Source organism: Bombus fervidus, chromosome 4 (genome assembly GCF_041682495.2).
Source record: "Bombus fervidus isolate BK054 chromosome 4, iyBomFerv1, whole genome shotgun sequence".
Taxonomy (NCBI): Eukaryota; Metazoa; Arthropoda; class Insecta; order Hymenoptera; family Apidae; genus Bombus; species Bombus fervidus.
Window position 1 is genome coordinate 15,055,671 of NC_091520.1, and position 22,743 is coordinate 15,078,413.

Consider the following 22,743-nt stretch of genomic DNA (forward strand, 5'->3'; position numbering starts at 1 on the left):
TCATACAGACAAGCGAGATATATCGGCCTAAGACCGCTGAATCGGACCTCTGAAACGAATTATTCACGATCGAAGCAAGGCTGGACGAGTCTCGAGGGGAAGGATGCAGATCGGTGAAAGCAGAAGGGACAGCGCTGCAGGCGGCGGATGTTCACGGGGAACACTGAATCAGGCCTTTAACGAAGGTAAACTTAATTAAGGTAGTTGTCGCTGGTACAGCACAGGCTGCGTGGGTCGAGCCAATAAATCGAGGATTTCGCTTCATAGTAATATACCGATGCGACGCATTGACCAGTTGGCCAGGGGAACTTGAAATTCACTCTGCTCTGCCAACCGTTTCACGTCGAATCGTTTTATTTCAATGTCACTGTACATTCACCCTTTTAGTTGGGAATTACGTTAAAAATATCTGTAAGTGGGTTTACAGTGGCTACAAAAGGTATTTTCTTTTATGTTATTTATTATTTATTTATTTATTGCCGTGTCGATCGATGCTCTTTGAAAAGCTCTTCGTTATTCCTGATGACTTTCATCGATCTTTTAGTGCACCTGTATCTTTTACATTATCTTGATAAACGATTTAAGCGGATAAAAATGTTTTTTTCCTTATTATGTGTTAAAATGTTTCTCGTTTCTTCTTTTAGTAGTGATTCCAATATTAATTAATTAACAACGCGTCTATAAGTAATTATATAGATACTTATCGCTCACATTGTATACGTTTTTCGTACAGAAACACCAGGTAAAATAACCAATTCTGAATATTTAGAACGCTTGTACGTTGTTAATGGTACGACCAATGACAGCATAAAATGACATCGCAAAATTTCTTGGGTGAATCAGGTTCGACGAAAGGAAGCTTAAAAAAGCTTTACTCAGTCACGTGAAACTTGTTGGAATATAAGAGCCAGGATATTGTTTAGTTCCAGTAAAACAAGCCTGTATAACGTGATGCTAATACGTGTAGACTGAAATTTGATAATAAAATTTAACCGCTTGTAAAACTTAAACAACTATATATACACGAAGAAAGAAAAATGAAATATCTTACTACATAATTCTAGGAAATTTATGTAATCCATTTTATCCTATTTCCTGAAAAAAAGAAAAGAAAGAAAAAAAAAGGTTTGAGAGAATTCTAACATTAACATAATATCGTAGTTAGCGTGGTATTACAGCTAAATTATAACACAATTTGAGTATAAATTCTCTGAAGAGTACCTTGAACATAAATATTCTTAACATTTCTTATTATGTTAATTTCACGTTCCAATCTTTTTTTAACATATCAAGGATATATTTCTATATTTTTCTCATACTTGGTCCCTATTTTTACATAATTTCCCAAGGACGCTCACGCTATTTTCTTCGCACAGAACACAATTGCACGGCGCGTGTTAACGAGAATCGGCTGTTAATCGCAAATTGTCGCGTGATTCGGGAGAAACAAAAAGCGCAGCGATTTTTTCCTTTTTTTCCTTTTTTTTTTTTTTAATACAAAGCATCAGATAATACGTACCACGAGCAGAAATTGAAACGATCGTGCAGAAAAAGTCACAATTTGTAGCACGAGGAACGTTTTCACAGTCGTAAATAAAAATTTCAAGATTCTTGGTTAAATCGCGATCGTATTGTTTTATGACCAGTCGCGGACTGACTGCCACTGACGGAACGATAATAATGTCCCTGAAAAATGTTTCCATCGACCGACATCATGGTCACGATGCCAACTTCCACGTTCATCCCTTATTCATAAGAATTTGAAACATTAAAAACCGACTGCTGTTTGTTTCGTTTTACGGTATGACGTCGGCTAGACCGGACGAAACATCTTCGAACTCGTCGTTCATTTTACATGGCGTTTCTTTGGAAGTTAGAACGGCCATTCTCGTGCCGCGTTCCTCGTAAGGGACGTTGGCAATTGCCACGAGGGAATATCGTCGTTTGCGCGTCGAAAAATTATTTAGGAAACCATGCAGCGATTTTTAAACGAGATCCGACGAATCGAAAATGTAAAATAGCGTAGAAAAGTCTTTAAGTTCGAAGAAAATAACAATGTTTGGTTTGTCTCGGTTTGATTTATTATTGTTACGATTACTTAGAATTATACATTTTTATCAGAAACTGAATATCGGGTTTGACTTATTTCTACAGAAAAATATGACATTACCGCTTCTTGCAACAAGCCACAGAAATCATCCTAGTGGATGGTTATGTTTTTTCAATAATTAAATACTGCGGCGAATTAATTATTAACGATGGCGATAAAAAAATAATGGTTTTTCTATTATTATCCAGCTGTTTAAACATCTAATTTTCGACTCTAAAACAATGTGAATAATTCAAAAAGGATTTAAACAGTTTAGTGAGATTGTTGTTTATTCAAAGCTGTTTTGCAACTTTCGTTTCGCCGTTTATATATTCATCGCTCGCTTATAAACGCGAAACTACGATTAAACGATTTTAGAAAACGACTTGTATTTCCATTTAATTTATCTCTCGTTGTTTCGTTCAGAGTTCATTCGGCGAGATGCGAAACTTGATTCTTACGAAGTATTGATTACTCTGAACGCAGAAAGTCGTGGAAAATTATTACGTTTTTCCAACAGAGAAATTTCCTATGTTCTTTAGTAGCTTCGTCGTATTTTCGAGCTGTTAGATTTAGTAATTTTGGAAGCTGCGTGGCTGCCGATTTTTTTTTTTTTATGCTAAGAATACGTGACGCGGGAAACTGCACAAAATTCGTCTCGTGCAATTTCGTTTGAAATTTATTTTCCCACACGTACGTGTACGCCATTTGCTTCAAACGACAGTAAAATACAGCTTCGTTCATCGAATACGAAATTACGAAAATAATTCTCCATTGATTCCAGCAATTATCTCGATGGACAGTTTTTAAAACGTTTCTCGAAAGCGTTACGAAGCTGCAAAATTAATTTCATACTACGTATCTGTTCGTTGCGCTTCTGTATCTTTCAACGGCACCGCCGTTGTATCGAAATCGAACGACCTTTTTTTTATCGTAATTGTCGGCTTCGAGATTTGTTGAAAAACTTGTTAAAAATAATTATTGAGAGTTGCCTGGACTCGACTCGCGAGCCGACGAAATTAAACGGAAGATTGTAAATATTTCGGCCCAAGGCGGAAATAAAGAAGTTGCACGAATAGTTGGTTATACGAGCGCGTAATAAGAGAAACGCAATGAATATTTTTGCGAGAGATGATTCGGTTGTAAATGCGGCGCACGCGATGAAATATAAAACGAACGAGCGACGTAAACGCTGCACAATGCCGTGTCTCTGCTTTCGCAATTTTGCTCTGATTAATTTTTACGTCAGCAAAACGATCCTAACTATCTTATCGCGAGTAATTTCGATTAATTTCTCCTGTAAGCAAATAATCGCGTATTTTCTCCAAAATCATGGTCTTTCTAAAATTATTACGTCGTTCATCTCAAGAACGATTAAAAATTATCATACTCGTGACCAGGCTTCTTGTCGATGGTCAAGGCCGCAGTTTCGTTTCTCTATTTCCTAGGCGCAACTTTGTCACGAGACTCGATCAAGTTGGAAAGTCAAGTTGGAAAATGTGGCTGCATGGAGAGCGAGAGGATCTCGCGTCTAACGCAACTTACGCAAAAGCCTCGCGCCAGTGGCCCCATTCGTCTATCTTCTAAATTCTTCGCTTTCTACCGAACAGCATCTGAAAAGGAAGCTTTTTGTCGCGAACAATTGCCATTCGTTCGGTAATAATGCAAAATCACAAAAGTAATCGCGTTGTTTGAGAAGCAGAAACGCGAATGTGCGCGCACGTTGCTCTCGCTTAACCAGTTGTTAGCTGTTGCGATCTCCTTGAAAACCGTGTGCCTAAACTGTGTCGCTAAAGGTAAGCGATGACGACGAGTATACTAGCGAAACGCTGAGTACGCGTGCCTGTTGTAACATAGAATTCAGTCGTAAACAAACGACTATTTTATTACTACGATTTACTGTAATCAATAAATTACAGTTTAAGCTACAAATTGTACACGAGTTATGGACAGAAAACACTATCATTGCTTCAGGACGAGTGTACTCGCGAAAAACAGCCAACTGGTTAATTGCTCGTGCCTGAACGCAAGAGAACCGCGTGCGTTTGCGATTGGTTATACGAACAAATAATATAAACGAGACACGGGAAGTAGATCTGTGTATCTTTTGTTGATGTGTATCTCGTTACCGCCAGGTTCCATCGTTAACGAACACAGCAGCGGAGAAGGGTATCGGGGAAATGGCACTTGGCGAACTCGAAAACACTCGACGAAACGTATTTGTTCTGTTTGTCGTAGAATTCCGTGCCGAAATGGAAATATCGGTCGCGAATATCGATACTTTATCGTGGAATAGGATAACTCATTAAACGGCTCGTTCTTCAACTAGAAACTCTTGTAATCACGAAGTCGAAATTTAATAGAAAAGAATCGCCTTGAACGAGAATTTTGCGAAAGAAACGTAAAAAAAGGGAAAGAAACGCGGAATTCTTAAACAGAGAAATCACCACGTTCGAGGGATCGTTGATCGAAACGTTTCGAGTCTATTAAAAAGGCGAGAAAATTGGTGAGAATTTCACCGAAGCTTTGTCACATTTTAATGACACGCGATATTTAGTTAATTGATTTATTATTCTACCGAGTCAGCCTTCTATCGTTCGTTTCTTTCTAAAATTCTTTCATCTTCGAAGTATTCCGATTATTTGCCATTAAAGGTTTCCTGAAGCTCTTGTAATCACGAAGTCGAAATTTAATAGAAAGGAATTGCCTTGAACGAGAATTTTGCAAACGCGATAGAATTTATTTTCGACAAAAAAAGGAAACGACGCGTAAAAAAAGGGAAAGAAACGCGGAATTCTTAAACAGAGAAATCACCACGTTCGAGGGATCGTTGATCGAAACGTTTCGAGCCGACTCGTTCGTTCCTATTAAAAAGTCGAGAAAATTAGTGAGAATTTCACCGAAGCTTTGTCACGTTTTAATGACACGCGATATTTAGTTAATTGATTTATTATTCTACCGAGTCAGCCTTCTATCGTTCGTTTGTTTCTAAAATTCTTTCATCTTCGAAGTATTCCGATTATTTTCCATTTTAAAGGTTTCCTGATCGAACGAGAAGTTACATTAATCTTCTATTGGTTTCGGTAGAGCGCACATTGAAATTTCTTCGACTTTCGATTTTTATAAACTCGTTGTTGAAAGCTTCTCGACTAACCCCGATTAACCCAAGTAGAATCCCGTCAAATTCAAATTATCTCGCATCGATCGTCGACAAGAGAAACAGCAACTCATCCGAACGCTACCGACGTAGCAAAATTAATCTCCCGCATAACGCTTACGAGCTAGTTTGAGATTTACGAGCTTTTACAGCTCGCCAAATTACAGAGATCGCTGTTATCATCGACAACGGCTGCTGTATTACGTTGTTCGCTTGTCTTTATACCTAAACGTCTCGAAGACAGGAGAAGCTTCCTTGAAAACATGAGAAAACGACGATAAAAGAAGGACGTCGCATGCAACTGAGATCTACTCTGGACGCAAGCCTAACGCTAGAGGCACGTTAATTGAACGGTCAATTATGCCACGGTAATTAAATCATCAGAGATCGCTGGCTGATCTCGCCTTTCGTATCTCATTTGTAAATTTGCTCGCCCAATAGAAATAACCGGTAATTTAATCGATAAACCGACGATAAGCGTGAGCCTTTTTTCTCTCTTTTCTTTTTTTTTTCTTTTTGTCAAAAATACGATTATAGACGCGAGCAGAAAACGCTAGATATTTTTTTTTGCAAAACATTTTCCTCGTTAATTCTACCTTTTCTCTTTTCGCCGTCCCTTTCCTCTGTTTCTGTTTTCCGTGGCAAAGAACGTGGATTGGAGAAAAGGAGGCGATTTTTACAAAAGCGATTCGATCGCGATGTTTAATTTAATTTCGTTTTTTACGGGGATTGAACCCGTTTGTGAAAGTGTTCCTTTGATGTTTCGCGTTGCTTTGTCATAGCTGTGATACGCAGAAGAAGGCAATATGTTTTTAAACGTAAATACGCAAGACGTACGCGAAATATGTAAAAAAATACGTAGCTTTGTAACGAAAATATTTCGCGTGAACATACTTTACGTATTACTCGATTAACATAAACGTACAAGTATCTTTCGGAAGGTATAGGTACAAATTACTTGGACATTTAATTAAAACAAAGTTAAACTACGTATCGATGTTTTTTTTTCGAATTAATCGGTTGAATTGCCCGGTGCCTTTTTAAAGGCCAAAGGCTACACCAACGTTTTTGAAACATCTAGAGATCTTCGAACAGCGTGAAAAATCCCAGCTTAACCACCAGTTAGCTGTTGTTGCGACCTCCTTGAAGAGTGTATTCCTATATATATATATTTATAGATCCACATAGAATTAAGTTCTTACCAATAAATCTTCCCATTTCTTAATTTTATTAACGACAGGGCAAACTGTTGCTATCAGAACAGGAAATATTTTCGTTTCTTCGTGACGAGTATACTCGTCAAAAACAGATAACTGGTTAAACCAAACATCTACGCTTGATTAAACACAAAGACGTCGCGAAATAATTTGCGCGCCCCTCGAGAAACATCTGGAAAAAATGGCTCCTCGAACTATAATAAAAAAAAAAAGAAAAACTACACTCGATAATACCGATACCGATACCCTTTTTCTCTCGAACAAACAAAATTCCACCAACGGAAGCTTAATCCCCTTTCGCCCGCGTGCCGCTCTTTTTACAATACTTCGTTGTCCTATTTATCCATACAATCGAACCATTTTGTTATTGTCCAGCGTTGCATCCCCTGCTATGCACAGAGAATAAACCCGCAGAGCGGAGTTTAAACGCAATTAACGCCGCCGTTTACGCATAGCGATAGCAGAGAAGGCTGCGGTAGAACGTGGCCATAAATGAGCTTGTTTCAATGGCGAATACAGGACGAACGCAGCCAGCTATCGACGACCAAAGGGTTCAATCCCTCGGCCATTTTTAATTATTCCTCTTGGACCTTGGCAGCGCGTTTCCAATGGAAACAGAAACGGCGACGCGTAACAGGTAGTAGCTGTAGATTCTAAATAACAGCTGTGTCCACGACTGCGAATCGATCGCGTGAAGATGCGTTTAGACCAAACGAGCGAGAGTTTGTGGCCGTTTAGCGCGGACGATGATCGACCAATCTGTCGGTAAACTCATTAACAGATTAATTTGACAGAAAGAGCTTCTTCGTGGCGAGGCTGGTGATTTAAGAATCGGGACGTTTATGGGACATTTAACCTTTGCACGAGGTTTTCGATTATGGGAAGAGATATTTTTGAGCGCCCATACAGACGCTGATAACGAGGAGGAGGAAAGAGTGAAAAATAACTGTAACAAAAATTGTGTCAATATTTTTATTTATATTGTGCACATACGTTTTGTAGCATTGCCCGGTGTTGATTCGTTTTATCGAACGTCTGTGAGTTGTTGAGGGGAATCCTGATCCGTAAATCGTCTCTCCTCTTAAATCGTAGAATCCCGTTAAAGCTATCGCAGCTTTATAGAAACTTGCACGTTAATCTCGTGAAATCTTAAAAACAGATTTCCTCTTAATAGGGTTACTATCCAACGTTATTAACAAGAAATTCGAACCAATTGCCCTGGTGCTATAATCAAGATGATTAAATTAATCAAAGTGATGAGAACGTGTACTATAACTCGGTGAATAAATGTCATCTTATTAATGCGTTCTTCTTATCCTTCAGTCGTAAGATATATAAGCAATTGAATTACCTTAATTACACGCCAATCATACAGACAAATAAACTGGAAGGCGATTAATTAATGGAGCACCGTTATCGACAAATTACTTCGACAAATGTGTCAAAAAATCGTTCGGTATACTCGAATACCAAAATAAATGTATTTTCAGTGTCGTATTCTTGTTTCCCGCATCGATTACTTGCTTCAGCTCTGATTGTTCCACGAATAGCGTTATAAATATTCATTTGTTCGCTTGATTCCACGTTAATCGAAGCTTCTTCTACTTCCAATGTGAAGATAAAACGTAGACAGAGAAATCTCACGCGACAAATAAACGTGGTCCCCGAAGTGACTTTTACGCTCCAAAGAAACGAAGAAAAGACGGAAGAAACATTAAACGAATTCCTCGTCACTGTTTCCACACAAGGCAAATCCGCTCGTCTCTTGAATTAATTGCCAGCCATCGATTCTCTTTATCTTGGAGACACTCTTCGCGAATTAATATTCTCTCACCGATCGATCACGCTCGCAAGGCGAAAGGAAAGAAGAGAACTGTGAAGTGCAGAGCGAGAAGAAATCACAAAGGAATTACATTTTTGAGGGATCGTTGTTATTCGTTACATTTTCTCTTTTTTTTTTCTTTTTTTAAAAAAATAAGCGATAGAATTCCAAGCGAAAAAGATTGCCAGGGGAATAAAAAGGAACCAACGAGGAAAATACGCTCGTTTAAGCTCGTCGGTTGTCCTGATGGAATAGAAAAATTCCTCCCCTTCGAAAGGAGAAGGCGGTTCGTGAGGCGAATTCATTAAATTTCGCGGCGTACGCACGCCATTGGAATACCAAATCGCCGGTGGAACACGCGTTTTCAAAGAATAATATAATTCGCATTGCGGCATTATAATTGCGAGATGCTTGAAACTCTGACTACGGAAAAACTTCTGTTCTCCGTTGGCGCCGGCGATTTTTTCATTTCTGCATCCCCACTCGTGGCGATTAGGTTTTACTTACAGGAAGATGACGATCGCGCGAACGTCAAGGAGTTACATTTTTTTCATAAAAATGATCTTTTTTAAAACTTACAGTGGAAAAGATTTTTTCTTTTGGAATGGATGTCACTTTGTTTGTTAATCAATTCTTCTCGAAGCGTATTCTAAGACGATCAAATAATATTCCCAAATTTCTTCGATTCAATATCACTGCTTTTTTTTGAACAGCAGCTACTTGAAGATTAAAGAGGATCTCGGTGGTCCAGTGTGACAAGCGTGACAACCAAGTGTTAAAATAACTCCCTCTGACATCGATATTATACGCGTATTAAGGGCGGGAAAGGTATTTCTTTAAAAGTTCTCGCCCCACGAACGATTTGAAAAGTTTCCTTTTAAAAAGCTGTTGAAAGAAAATACTGCAACTTCCTTTGCAGAACTCGACAATTTATTTTCCAACTAATCTTAACCAACAACCGCTATTTGGTGTGAAGCAAGAAATCGTGAACATCCTGCGACATCTAACAATATATCAAATAAATGTATCTCTACGCGACTTCAATGAATCACGAACAATTGCACCTGGCCACCTACTCTCCATCGATTTTCTATAAACACAGCTTCGGATCACCGATAGGAACAAACGGCCAAATAAACACAAACGTTGGACAATGAGTTAGGAAACCCTTTGAAAATGTTCTAACAATAGCTCGTTTGCATAGACGCGATAAAACGCGGTCTCACGAAAGCCGGAGCTAGAGGAAGAGCTTTTGTAAGACGTTCTCAAAGACCCGCCAGTTCTCGTCTCGTCCGCCTGCTCCTTTTTCCTGTTTCTTTCGTCTAATTCCTGGCTGAAAAGCACGATGCGCGAGACGTTTCCTTTTGCCTCAGCGAGAAACGTCGCGGCAAGCTCTGTGTCAAGCACCCGATCTCTCCTTTACCGTAAAGAAGCTTCTGGCCTCGAGCCAGCCTTCCCTCCTCTTCGACTAATACGTACTTGTTACTATTAGTCGACAGATGCCTCGTGATTCGCCACGGAAGAATCTCGTTCATCCGATCGAGTTAACACCGGGACTCAATTATCCTAACGAGCTAATTCTGCGACTCGATTATCCGAACGAGTCAATTCCGAGACTCAGCAATCAGAGCAAGTTAATGCTGAGACTCGACTACGCGATGAAGTTAGCGCCGAGGCTCGATCGCGCGTACAAGTTGACGCTGAGAGTCAATTATTCGAGCAGGATAATTCTGAGATTCAATTATCCCAACGAGCTAATTCCGCGACTTGATTATCCGAACGAGTCAATTCTGAGACTCAGCAATCCGAACAAGTGAACACTGAGACTCGACTACAGAATGAAGTTAGCGCCGAGGCTCGATCGCGCGTACAAGTTGGCGCTGAGAGCCAATTATTCGAGTAGAGTAATTCTGAGATTCAATTATCCGAACAAGTTAATTCCGAGACTCGATTATCTGAACGATCTAATTCCGTGACTCGATTATCCAAACGAGTCAATTCAGAGACTCAGCAATCCGAGCAAGTTAACACTGAGACTCGACTACGCGATGAAGTTAGCGCCGAGACTCGATCGCGCGTACAAGTTGACGCTGAGAGTCAATTATTCGATCAGGATAATTCTGAAATTCAATTATCCGGACAAGTTAATGCTGAGACTCAATTATCCTAACTTACGCAATGTCGTAATACGTACGAACATTTGTTCTTCTGGCGAGTATATTGACATGAAACCATTTGTTGCTAACGAAATCATTCGTTTTTAGTGAAAATAAATTCCAAGTACCGAAGAAGGTACATTGATAATTGTTCTATTAATTAACGTATCGGGTTCAAAGTTCGTTCCCTTTTTATGGCCAAACTGAAGTACATGTTTTATATATAGTAAGTACATTGTTTTCGATCGCAATCTATGCGCCAATTCTTTCGATCACTTTTCGCCATCTTCGTGATAACCTCGCTATTCCATTAGCGTAGGATCGCTGAGTCGCGTCTGAGACTTCTGAGAGAAAGAAACGATCCTATTCGTTTTTTGCAGTCTTCCGAGGAAGATGAATTCTTATTGTTGAGGTAGTTTCCGAAGCAGCGGAACAAATCATAGTGTGAGCGTGCAGGATAGAGAGAATATGGTAGATGAAGTAGAAGATCTCGTTCAAGAAGCATCAATTTTTGTCAAAGGCGCGACGGTTGATACACGTAGCGTTGCGTTGTCTTACTGAACCATGTTTGAACTTGTGCCAGGCCAAGGGAAAACAAGTGCTTCTAAAAATGTTGGTATTACGCTCTACAGTTGTTTTGGAAGTAATCAACAAGGCCAATTAAATTGAGGTTAATAGCCATTGTTTAAACTCATCTCGCTGCGAAAAACAGAACGAACTTTCTTCTCAACGCAATATTTGTGTCCGAGAGTGTTTAATTTAACTCGTTACGATTACAAAACCAAAATCAAATTTGCTTCGTGTGAAAATGATTTCAAGTTACTTGTACGTTGAAAATGATAGGAAGTCAGAACTAAAATCGGTAAATTAGAACGAAATAAAATCTTCCCGAACAAAACCGATTTTAACTGTGTTACTTTAAATAATTTGAAGTTACCAACAAATTAATTAAACCGAGACAAAATTTCGTTCGTGTAAAACTGATTTTGAGCGCTATTATCGATCAAGAATTTTTCAATTAATTATTTACTTATTCTTTTTTTTTATTTTTTTTTACTAGATTTCCGATCCAGAATTTTTCATCACCAGCTTTTTAGATTCTTATTTACTGTAACACGCCTTGTATCATAGTTTTAAAGAGAATACGATCCGCAGGTAGCTGTATCAAGCGGAAGCAGTAAAGCTACTCACAGGAATAATTCCAACTTGCTGTGAGCATAGGTAACGAGACGCAGCGTCCAATTTCTCGCGACAATAACAAGATCCTCGCGAGAATCAGCGAATTCTCGTGTGGTTTTCGCGTAGCCAAGCAACCTGGTATTCGCTAATCTCGTAGATGGTTGGCGACGGTTCAAACGCGTTGCTGGATCAGTGATACGCCATGGAATCGTCGCCAAAACTCCATGCTATTTGCCTCGTATCGGCACGATTCGTCACGTCACGATAATCCCACACGTGCCACTTCGAATTTTAATTCACAATTTTTCGCTCACGTCACGCGGTAATTTATTAAAGCCGTCATCTATAGGTATTTTTGATACAAACAGAGTCACGTGCTTGAACAGATATTTCTGGATCTCCGATGCAAAGAAAGATCGACGCGTCCCTTTGAAAAAGCAACACGAACCACTGTTTATCGATCAGGAAAATTCACATCTAACTTCGTGCGCAAATCAAAAATTGCAAATCTAAAAGGTAAAACAACGATTAAAGGAGAAAATTCGTAGAAGTAAGCAAATATCCAATCAAATATTCCATACTCCTCCAAATACGCGTACCATACACGCCTACGCTTAAAACAAAGATAACGTCTCCTCGATAAATCATTGACCACGAAACAGACTATCTTTCATTGTTAAAAAAAGAGAAAAAAAAAGACCATGATTGTCAAACGACGCAAAATTCCTTCTCCGCTAGCAATAATTAAATTTTAATTTCGATTAACTGTCGAATTTGAAAAAAACTCGATTAAAACCGAGACGCGATTTTCGGAAAGCAATTGCCTTCCATCGCCTCTTAACGCGTTCCCCGTGACGTGACGTGAAATCGACGACGCAGAAAAATAAAAGAATCGTTCGACTGGCCGGCATTCGGAGAGACTTGGAAAATTAAATCGGAAACAATTCGGCCGAAAATTGTTCGGCTGTTCCCAGCGACACCCACGGTAGCCGAGAATTCAATAAAACGCCCGGCAAAGGTCGGAGGTCAGTCGCAGTTAACACTACGTCTGCGAGGTGCAGCGACGTGCAAAGGCCTCGATTTATGGCCACCGTCTCGACTCTTCGTCCTCTATAGATCTATGATCCATGCACAGAGGATAGAGCACGAGCTTTCACCGTGACGATTCAACGTTGCACGGTAAATTGAATTCGACGTGGTGTGAAAGATAACCTGACGTGCACCTGACCTGACAAGCGACTGGCAACCCCTGGGATCATTAAGGGGGTTGTCCTGAATTAGACTGTTCTAAAACAGCCTCTTTTTGTGATTTTGTTTAGAAGGGAAAGAAAGAAATGAAGTTATTGAATTTTGAGGTATGCTTTTATATATATTTAACGAATATAAAACAAATTTTTTTTTAAAGTAAAAAAAAATTAGAACAGATTTCTAAGCCTATTTCATGGGCTGCAGTTTTCAATCGGCCTGAAAGATACACCTCGTAATACATGTTTTCCTCTTAAATTTTTCTACATCGTATACATATAATGATATATGAGACTGAAAGACATTTAAGAGCAAAAAGCCTATAGCGGAGATGAGACGGTGGTCGACGATGACGAAAAGTAATGAGCTTCTGGATTCGAATGACACGACGAACGATAAAGTTTACACGTAAAAAGGCGAATTGCGGTGATTTTATGAGCCGAGAGGATTACGCGGATGTAACTAAGTCTGTCACATCTGATTTTCATCTTTTGATACTCTCGAGAAGAAAACATTACGACGTTGCTGAGAAATCTTTCGGCTCGCTGTAATAATTTCGATGGAACAAAATTTCAACAGAACAGGGGATTAGCGATTTTTCTGAAGGGATTTGTTGATGGTAGAGTAATAGCAGGACGATGGAACGAAGTGGCGCGGCAACAGGAGTAAGGAGTAATTCGCAAAGTGAGTGAAGATTGATGCTTTTGAGAAACTATTAAATTAAAGTGGAAGAGGGTTCTTTAGAAGGTAGATTGGTTTAGAGAACGTTGAATTTTTGTGAAAAGGCTTTAAACTGAAACTGAGGAGAATTTCAATTTTTGAAAATACTGAGATTGTTCGAATGTAGAAATTTTCCCATCGGAGTTGAGAATAATTCATCGAATAAATACACACACAATTGTAGATTTTACATAAAGTTAAGTATTATTTTATTGTTATCATTCGCGTCATCGTGGATTATTACAGAAGTACGTATAGTATTTGTTAGCTGTAAATTAAAATTCTCTCTGACGTTCGTGTCTCAAAAATTATTAATTAAAACGAAAATCCCGCTCAGGTATCTCATTACGTTTTTACAAATACCCGTTTTAAAATATTCGAAGTTCTTTCAATTAATTTTTTTGAACTCTCGTTTTTACCATTCTCAGCGGAGAATTGACGCGTCCTAACTCCCAGAGTTTCCAAAAAGGCAAGACAGAAATTAGTTTTTAACAGTTCCGGGAAGCCGATGAGCCCGGATACAGAACTCGCGACCCAGAGAAAACTTTTCACCCTTTTCAAAGTACCATTCACCGTCAAATTTCAGGATAGTTACGCGCGGTAGATATTATACCCTCTTTTCCACTAAAATTTTGCATAATCTGAAACGAGCAGTTTTTACTATTTAAAAACAAAAATTTCAAGGATAACGGTTATCGGTAACCGATAAAAATGCTCTCATCTACGATAGTTATCGATGGATATATCTAAAGAAAGATTATACCACAAATAACTGTTATCCACAAGAAAAAGTATCGTCTCATGTACAATATGATGGTTATGAGCAACCAAAAAGATATTCTCTCGTCCATAATGGTGATCAATAATCCAAAAAATTCTCTCGTCGATGATGTTTATCGGTAACGAAAGGAAAATTTGTTGAGAACAATGGTTATCGGTAACCAAAAAAAGAAAAAAAAGAAGAGAAATTCTGTTATAGGCAACCAAAAGGGACTTCTCTTGTCGATAATGGTTATCGGTAGTGAAAGGAAAATTTGTTGAGAACAATGGTTATCAGTAACCAAAAAAAGAAGAAGAAAAATTCTGTTATAGGCAACCAAAAGGGAATTCTCTTGTCGATAATGGTTATCGGTAGTGAAAGGAAAATTTGTTGAGAACAATGGTTATCGGTAATAAAAAAGAAAAAAAGAAAAAAAAGAAGAAGAAAAATTCTGTTATAGACAACCAAAAGGGAATTCTCTTGTCGATAATGGTTATCGGTAGTGAAAGGAAAATTTGTTGAGAACAATGGTTATCGGTAACCAAAAAAAGAAAAAAAAGAAGAGAAATTCTGTTATAGGCAACCAAAAGGGAATTCTCTTGTCGATAATGGTTATCGGTAGTGAAAGGAAAATTTGTTGAGAACAATGGTTATCAGTAACCAAAAAAAGAAGAAGAAAAATTCTGTTATAGGCAACCAAAAGAGAATTCTCTTGTCAATAATGGTTATCGGTAGTGAAAGGAAAATTTGTTGAGAACAATGGTTATCGGTAATAAAAAAGAAAAAAAGAAAAAAAAGAAGAAGAAAAATTCTGTTATAGGCAACCAAAAGGGAATTCTCTTGTCGATAATGGTTATCAGTAGTCAAAGAAAAATTCTCTTTCGGTATTAATGGTTATCGGTAACCAAAAACATTTCCATCGTTTGTGAGTGGTTATTCGTAAGCGAAATGGTCTGTTAATTCTTGTACTGGAACTTTTAGTCATTTTGGTTCTAACTGTTAGAGTCCTTGCCTAAAATATTCCATGGAATATCAATTTCTCGAATAGGTAACTTCAATATATCGGAGAATAAGATCATCGATCAGCTTGAAGAGGAAACCGATGCATTAGATATCGAGTATTACTGATAAGATGGCTGCTGTGGATGGTGGCCAATAGCTCGTAAACGCTCCATCTTCCGTGCAACATCGACATCTTCGCGAATTACGAGCTAATTAAATTGGAACACGTCCAAGAACATTGTTGAGCAACGAGAATAGCCGGTCGCGTGCTCCTGGTATATCTGGATTAAATATCGTCTGGTCTCATGAGAATAGACTGTCGCGAGGAGATGAACTTCTGTTCGAGTCTCTGTTAGTGGATCGTTGACTTGTGAATTATTAAAACCGACCATCAACCGTCGAATCTATAGAAAACTTGGGCCATTTTGTCGAAATATTTTATTCGGAAGAAACGAGTAATATATTTTTCTTGTGCGATTTTCCATTTGAAAAAATAATAATTAAAAAAAGAGAAAGAGAGAGAAACGAAGGTAAATAGCGAGAATTTAACGAAGAAAAAGCTTTCGTTTGCAGCGAGATAAATATCTTATGAATATATCTCAGCGAATGGTAGAGTAGAGTAATGCTAATGCAAATTAGTATACGTATGCACGCGAAAAAAGCTTGAATTTTTCTTCTCTTTGCTTCGAATCAACGTTTATAGAAAATTATCTGCGATCTTGTAAAATAATTGAGAAAATAATAAAATGCTTGAAACAGTAGAATATTAAAATTCCTTTGATCGCTCCTTTAATCCTTAAACGCATCGTTTTACCAGATATAACGAAACATTTCGAAATAACCACCGTATACGCCTCGAGGCGTTTAAGTTTAATAATTCTCTGAGATTCTACTCTGTTCAATTTCGCAAATTACATATATAAATCTTCACGCGGTTGTTTTCAATGAAACTAATTATCCTCAGTATTAATTATCCCTCGTATCGTTGCTCGGTAATTCGCGATTTCGTTAGCTTCGCGATTATCCAACTATTTATATAGTAAATAAATTTGAATAATAAATCTAATAACTTGAAAAATCAATTTCTTGTACTTCCCATCTTCCACTCTCAAATTCCTACAAAATTATCCAGAAACACGCACCAGCCGCTCGCAAAACCTGCTCGAAAACGAGAAAGATCCGACGAAGAAGATCAAACGTCCCAGAACGTCGAAATTTCGTCGTAGCTCATTTTTCCAAAACGAAGACTTATCACTGTAAATTTCAGATTTTTCGTTCGTTTCCACGACTATTTAATCGGAATTCGATGGCACAATGAAGCCATTCGTACTGGTTTGCGCGAGACTTTGATGGATGTAAAAGCAAACAGCTACGCGCGTCCATCGTTACTTTCGTGTATCGATACGTGTACAGAGATGGGAAGCGTGGCAGAAGCTTCTTTTCCGGGACACGCTTTTTAAAATACGCTTCTGTCAGCATTGTTTCTCCAGCGACTCGACTGTCAGAAAGCTGTGCGATGGAACGGGCCAAAGGTTACATGCGACGTTTATCAGGACGGACTGGCTGTGCTCGCGCAACTTGCCTCTATCCCGACATTCTGACGGGCCTCGGTGCTCGTTCAATCTGTTTTCTCCTTCCTTGTTTCTTCCCAGTCTCTTCTTTTTCCAGCTCGTTTCCTTCGCTGCTTCGCCCGAAACCGTTCCTTTTTTTTTTCTTTTTTTTAAAGACATTGTGGGAAGTAATTTTCGTCGTTGCTATCTGTTTGGAGAAATTTAAAGTTTGCATTGTCGAGTTAATTTGTCAGGAGGAAAGTAACGAGTCTCGCTGAGAAATCTGACGTGATTTAACGAGGATTCATTTTTCAATAGTAATTAATCCATCATATTGGTCGAATCTATAAATTGGAAGACGCGAATTTGTTCTACTTCTCGTGAATACATAGAAATTCGCTGTTTACTTACTCAGGTTAGTGGGACAAGTTAGCGAGAAGAAAAGAGAAGCGAGTGATTTGAGAAGTTCAGCAAGACTAGTAATTTAGCAAGTTTAGTAATTAAGAAATTATTAATGAACGCATACGTGTGCATATTAACAGAAATTCAAGATAAATACAAGCTATTTAGGGACATTTTGTGGATAAGAATTCTCAACGAACGAGATACACAGTATTTGTGGTTAACGTCTTCCGATTAACGATTTCTTAATTGTTTCAACAACGATATCTTGCTGTTGATAGTCAAATAAATATTTTTTCGTGCATATTTTTCTCGCTCGAACCTCCTCCCAATTATCATAAGCGTCAAGCGCTTTATTCGTTATCCCATGGATAAGGTTAATTTATTGTTAATAAAATAAATTCTGCGTTTGCTATTCGCGCCATCGTGGCGAAAGGAATTATGCAAAACAATGTTAAGTGTACGTAGATAGCGTCAATCTGAATAAATACGAGCGATAAGACCACTCAACTAAGTGGCCATCTGTTAAAATTTAGTCGGTTGAGCTCGCGAAGCTTGAACGATATTATTAGGTCGTCCGGAAGGTGTCTTTCTTTTACAGATACGTTTTATACAACAACGCATCTTTATACAAACACGAAACCTAATCCGTCGAACGTTGTGATCTTTATTTTGACAGAACAAAATGGACCATTCGATAAAATAATATAAAACAGAAAATGTTGTGCATCCGTTATTTCTTTATAAAACGAAAGAAACTTTTTGGACGACCTAATAATCAACGCCGAAGGCGGAGAGAGATTAAAGATTTCTAGTATACTTGCGATTTGTATGTTTGAAGTTGTAAGAAACGTAAGTAAGAGAGTTCAAACGTAAGCGAGAGCGTGTTGAACATCAGGCTAACTTTCTGGAAGCACCTGGTGCTTATATTCTAAGTGCCCATGGGGTGGATTTTCCTCAACGTTTCCTATAAAGTGGGAATTTGTGCCTGTTCAATTCCCTGACTTTCCAACGATAGTCTGTCGCTGAGTTCTCACCTGGTGTCGAAGTTTATATCACGTCGTTTGCTACTGAGCGGACTCGTTGAGCGCGCAAGAAGCTGATTAAGTTGTGGAGGTGATCCGAGTTGCAGACTGTATATTATGGAAATTTCAATTTCTCAAAAATATCAGATACGCTGTCCGTATCGTAAACTGAGGCTAATCCGATATCCTCGACAACGAGTGATCATGTCAATTAAAAAACTAGTATTCTTATCCATATTTATCGGTATTTCGATAGAAACTGTGTTTCTTTAATAGGAAAAGGAAACACACAAAAGGTATTTGTATAAATTATACTAACTTAGACTAAATAAATAAAAAAGAATTGAATTCTCCTATGGATAATAACAAAAAAAAAAGAAAGAAAATATGCATTTACCTTGGACAACATCGAAATACGAAAATAAACAAAACCGATAAACAAACGTTCAAATAGAGGGGAAAAAAATCTGCGATGCGAGAAAAATATAATGAACGTATATGGAAAACCTGGTCTATTCTATAGACTGCGAATATCAATGCAATCTTATTCGTCTTTACGAACATAATTCAGAAAAAACACGATCTAAATAGATTTTTATTACATCTAAATTTATTCGATTTTTTAATTTGAAAATGAAATTTAAATAGATAATTGTTTCATCTATTAAATATCACCGTAAGTTCTATGCTTAATGTTGAAGTGGTCGCCACTTCTAAGGTCTTTAGTTTTCTCAAGCACTGAAGCCATCGACAGCGCATAGACAAAAGAAGGCAAACCATAAAACGGTACACATGCAACGTTGGTTTCAGGGTTTTTCAGTCATAGGGTAACGCTGCTAGCGTGCGGATCTGGACCAGCTCGTATTGTATTCAAAACTTTGTACTTACACTTTAATATTCAAAATATATATTTTCTACCTTAAAATTTATCAACGTGTTCCTTTGTATTCACATACATCCAATAACTTTAACGCTTAAAATAATCTACACGTTTCCCCTTATTATACGAACTATGTGGATTTTCAGAATCTTCAATTATCCAAAGGTGCGTGAACATCCGCAACACGCGAATCTACTAATTCCTTTCACTGAAATCGAATTACAAAATTGAAACGAGAAGAAGCCGCATAGAAATATCATCTATTCACGTGCCTTTTCACGTCGCATCCCTTTTCCCTTCTGTAATATTCAACCACCGCCGGTCATCCCATATCCTCCGATGGAAATCCTTTAATATCGTGGGATTGAGGACGTGGCTTAGGCTGTGGCCGACCGACTAGGCCGAATAACCGTGAACCGGTTGATTCGCACATTCGCACGTGCAACGATGGCAACTTTTATCTGGCGATAAGCGAGACTTTTCATTAAAAGCAGGCCTAGAGAGCTCACGGACGTTAAACTCCACGGGATTTAACAACGCTCGCTCGTAAAACTTAGCCTTTGCAGGGCGGTCTATTTGATTTACGGAAGTACGAGAGGAGGAAGAGGTGAGGCGGATTCTGTAAACGCGGCATTCGGGATGATTGTTGGCAAGGGATGCGTGAATTTCGTGTTATTTTATACTTTTGCTCGATATTCGTGTTTCTTTTACATCGGAGATAATAAAATAACAGTTACGTCGAAGAAAGAAAAATGTACTTTTTACTTTTTCGGGAAGAGTCATTGGGTTAGAAATTGTTATTTATAATTTGTATTTAAATGGAAGATAGTTACCGATAAATCTCGGAGGAATTAAACGATTGACAAATACTAATCTCTGATCGTTTTGGTTACGAATAATCGTTGTTATCAGTGATTAAAACTTTCTTTTAGTTACTGTTAGTAAACGTTAACGATGACGCGAATTTAATTTTGTTTAGCAGCAAGAAATGGTTATCGGTAACGAAAATAAAATTCGATCCATCGATAATAGTTGCCGGGGAAAAAAAAATTTCTTGCTTTTTGTATCGATTACTGGTAACCAAAAATGAAATATCCAGCATCGATAATTCGTAACGAAAATAAAGTTGCCGTCATCGATAACCGGTAATCAAGAAAATTTTAATCGTCTATAGTGTTTATTCGCAAGGAGAATTTCTTAATTAAGCTTCAATAAATTTTACGTCAAAATTCTACAAATTTGTCTTACGACACGTACGATTTCTCATTTTTATCTCTATTTGCCATTTATATTTTTTCACCGTATCTGGCATTGTCGTTGCGAAACGACGTAGAAAGTTTGCTTCGTTTTTGTTTTCATTCGATTTCTCTGGCTTTCCTTCAATTCCACTGCAAACGTAACTTCGTTACACCGCTAAAACCTCCCTCAGACTATAACTTTCCACGAAAAAGAACTACTTCTCTCCGATGACAAACTTGGAAGAAGACTCGCGAAGCCAAAAATTTCCGCCGTAAATTCAACGACCAAGAAACATTCGTATTAACTAACCAGCCGTTTAAAGGACTGCTTAAACATCCCTTAAAGACCAGAATCTATCTACGCTAAAAGCCTGGAACCGCGTTTTAACGTCCTTTAAAATTCCCCAAACGAAAGGAACAAGAAATACCTTTTTCAGAAACTTCCATCAGCCCGCTATCTAACTTCGATTTCCGCCGCAAGTCTTCTCCATTTTTTTATTTTTATCTCTTTTCAGTCGTCTATCGGCGCAAAAGTCTGAGCGCCGAGAAGTTCGGCTCTGCCCCGTTTCGAGCCGCGCCGCGCGTAATTAACCCAGATTCTTAATTAGTGTAGGCAGCATCGTGACCCGGTGAGTTTTTCGAGCGGCTCGTTTCGAGCCTGAAAACCTGCGAGATACGATTACGCGCGCGTTCGCGTGTCCCGTGCGTTTGACGCGTTCGCCTTGTCAAAGAACGCATAATTACTGTGGAAATCGAGCCACTCTGGTGGAAATTCGCCAGTTCTCCTCGACATAACGGGAAGAAAAATGGGAGAACAAAATGAGGACGTTCAATAAACAGAAATCTTTTCAACCGAATATCCTTAATTCTTAGGTTGAACCATCATTTTTGCGATTGTGAACGATATTCGTATCTTTTGGGAAACGCAGTTGGTTGTGGAAAATAGGCGATGGCGTAATCGACGACCGAACGAGGTATAAATTCTCCCTCTGGAAATGGACACTGATAAGTGTTGTAACTATAGCGTTGTGAAATAAAAAATTGCACTTTCGCAACGAAGGGGTTGAACGTTCCAAGAGACAAAATTTATGGGATGAACTGGTGGCGTAGCAGCTCGAATTTCCAGCATCCACGGGCAAAACGGGAAATTTCATTTAGCCACAGTTGCCAGATAAATCGGCCACGCTGCACGACTGGATGATCCCTGGATCCGGTGAACCGATGTCGAAATTCAAGAACACGAATTTCGCTCAGGAGCCATGAATTTCCACAAATCCTACACTAGGCCGATCATCCAAAGCCCTTTGAAATTTTCCAACGATCTTCCTAGACGGCAAAAAGTGGTCGTAAATCGCCTAAGCTTTGTCTCGATAGTTTCCACCTTCTTTTTTTTTTTTTTTTTTTTTTTTGCACGAATCTCTAATTTTTCATGGAATTACAATCTCACGGCAAACGACGTGGAAAACCGTGAAAGGATTCGGCGGATAAACAGAAAATCGGGCGCACACTGGCAAACTTCCATTTTAGTTTGGACGAAAGAATTGCTTTGTAGGAAACGAAATAAATATTTCGGATCTTTGTATTTCCTTTTCGTTCTTCGCCATTGCAAAAATATTACGTGTTTTTGAGCCAATGAAAAAAGATTAGAAAAAATTATATATTTGTTTGATACGTTACATCGATAGTACGTAGATACGATAAACACGAACAGATCGAAATTTTGATTCGTTGGTGCAATGCTATAAATTAGTATTTATTAATATAAATAATATCAGCTTGAAAAGTAAGCGGAGGTTGAAATTTCTTTTCACACGGCATTGTCAAGAATTTACGACTTACGCTAAGCAAGTGAAAGTATAAATTGCATGGAAGTATGGCCTAGTAAAAGGGAGCAACGATAGAAGCGATTTCCAATAAATTTAATCGCAGTGTTCATGAAACAGTCATCGATCAACGGGCTTCGAGTTTTAATAGGAAAAGTTAGGAGTGCGCAAGCTCGCCGTGAAAAAACCAGCTTTACATCGAAAATAAATTGCGCGCGTGCAATTTGAAACTATCATTTTAAAGAGATTCAAAATTATTAAAGTTCATCGACATAAATCCTACACGATGCACCCAATCTTCCGACGAAAGAAGATGAAACGTTTCCTCGGCGAGGAAATTAGCCGTCGATTTGCTAAATTTAGTGTTGCGAGGTAATATGACGCGTCTTTAACGAATCAAGTTTCTCTGGCGGGCAAAGTTAAGTCTGAAACGAGTGTTATTCTACCGTTTAGCGTAATCGACGACGCCTCTGTTAAC

At 38.4% G+C, this 22,743-nt stretch overlaps 1 protein-coding gene across 7 annotated transcripts in view; it reads right to left on the bottom strand.

Annotated features, from left to right (window-relative positions):
- The window catches only part of LOC139986319 (kinesin-like protein KIF13A), a 157,990-nt gene that overhangs the window by 41,058 nt on the left and 94,189 nt on the right, over nucleotides 1–22,743 (bottom strand). The gene's annotated exons all lie outside the window — the stretch shown is intronic.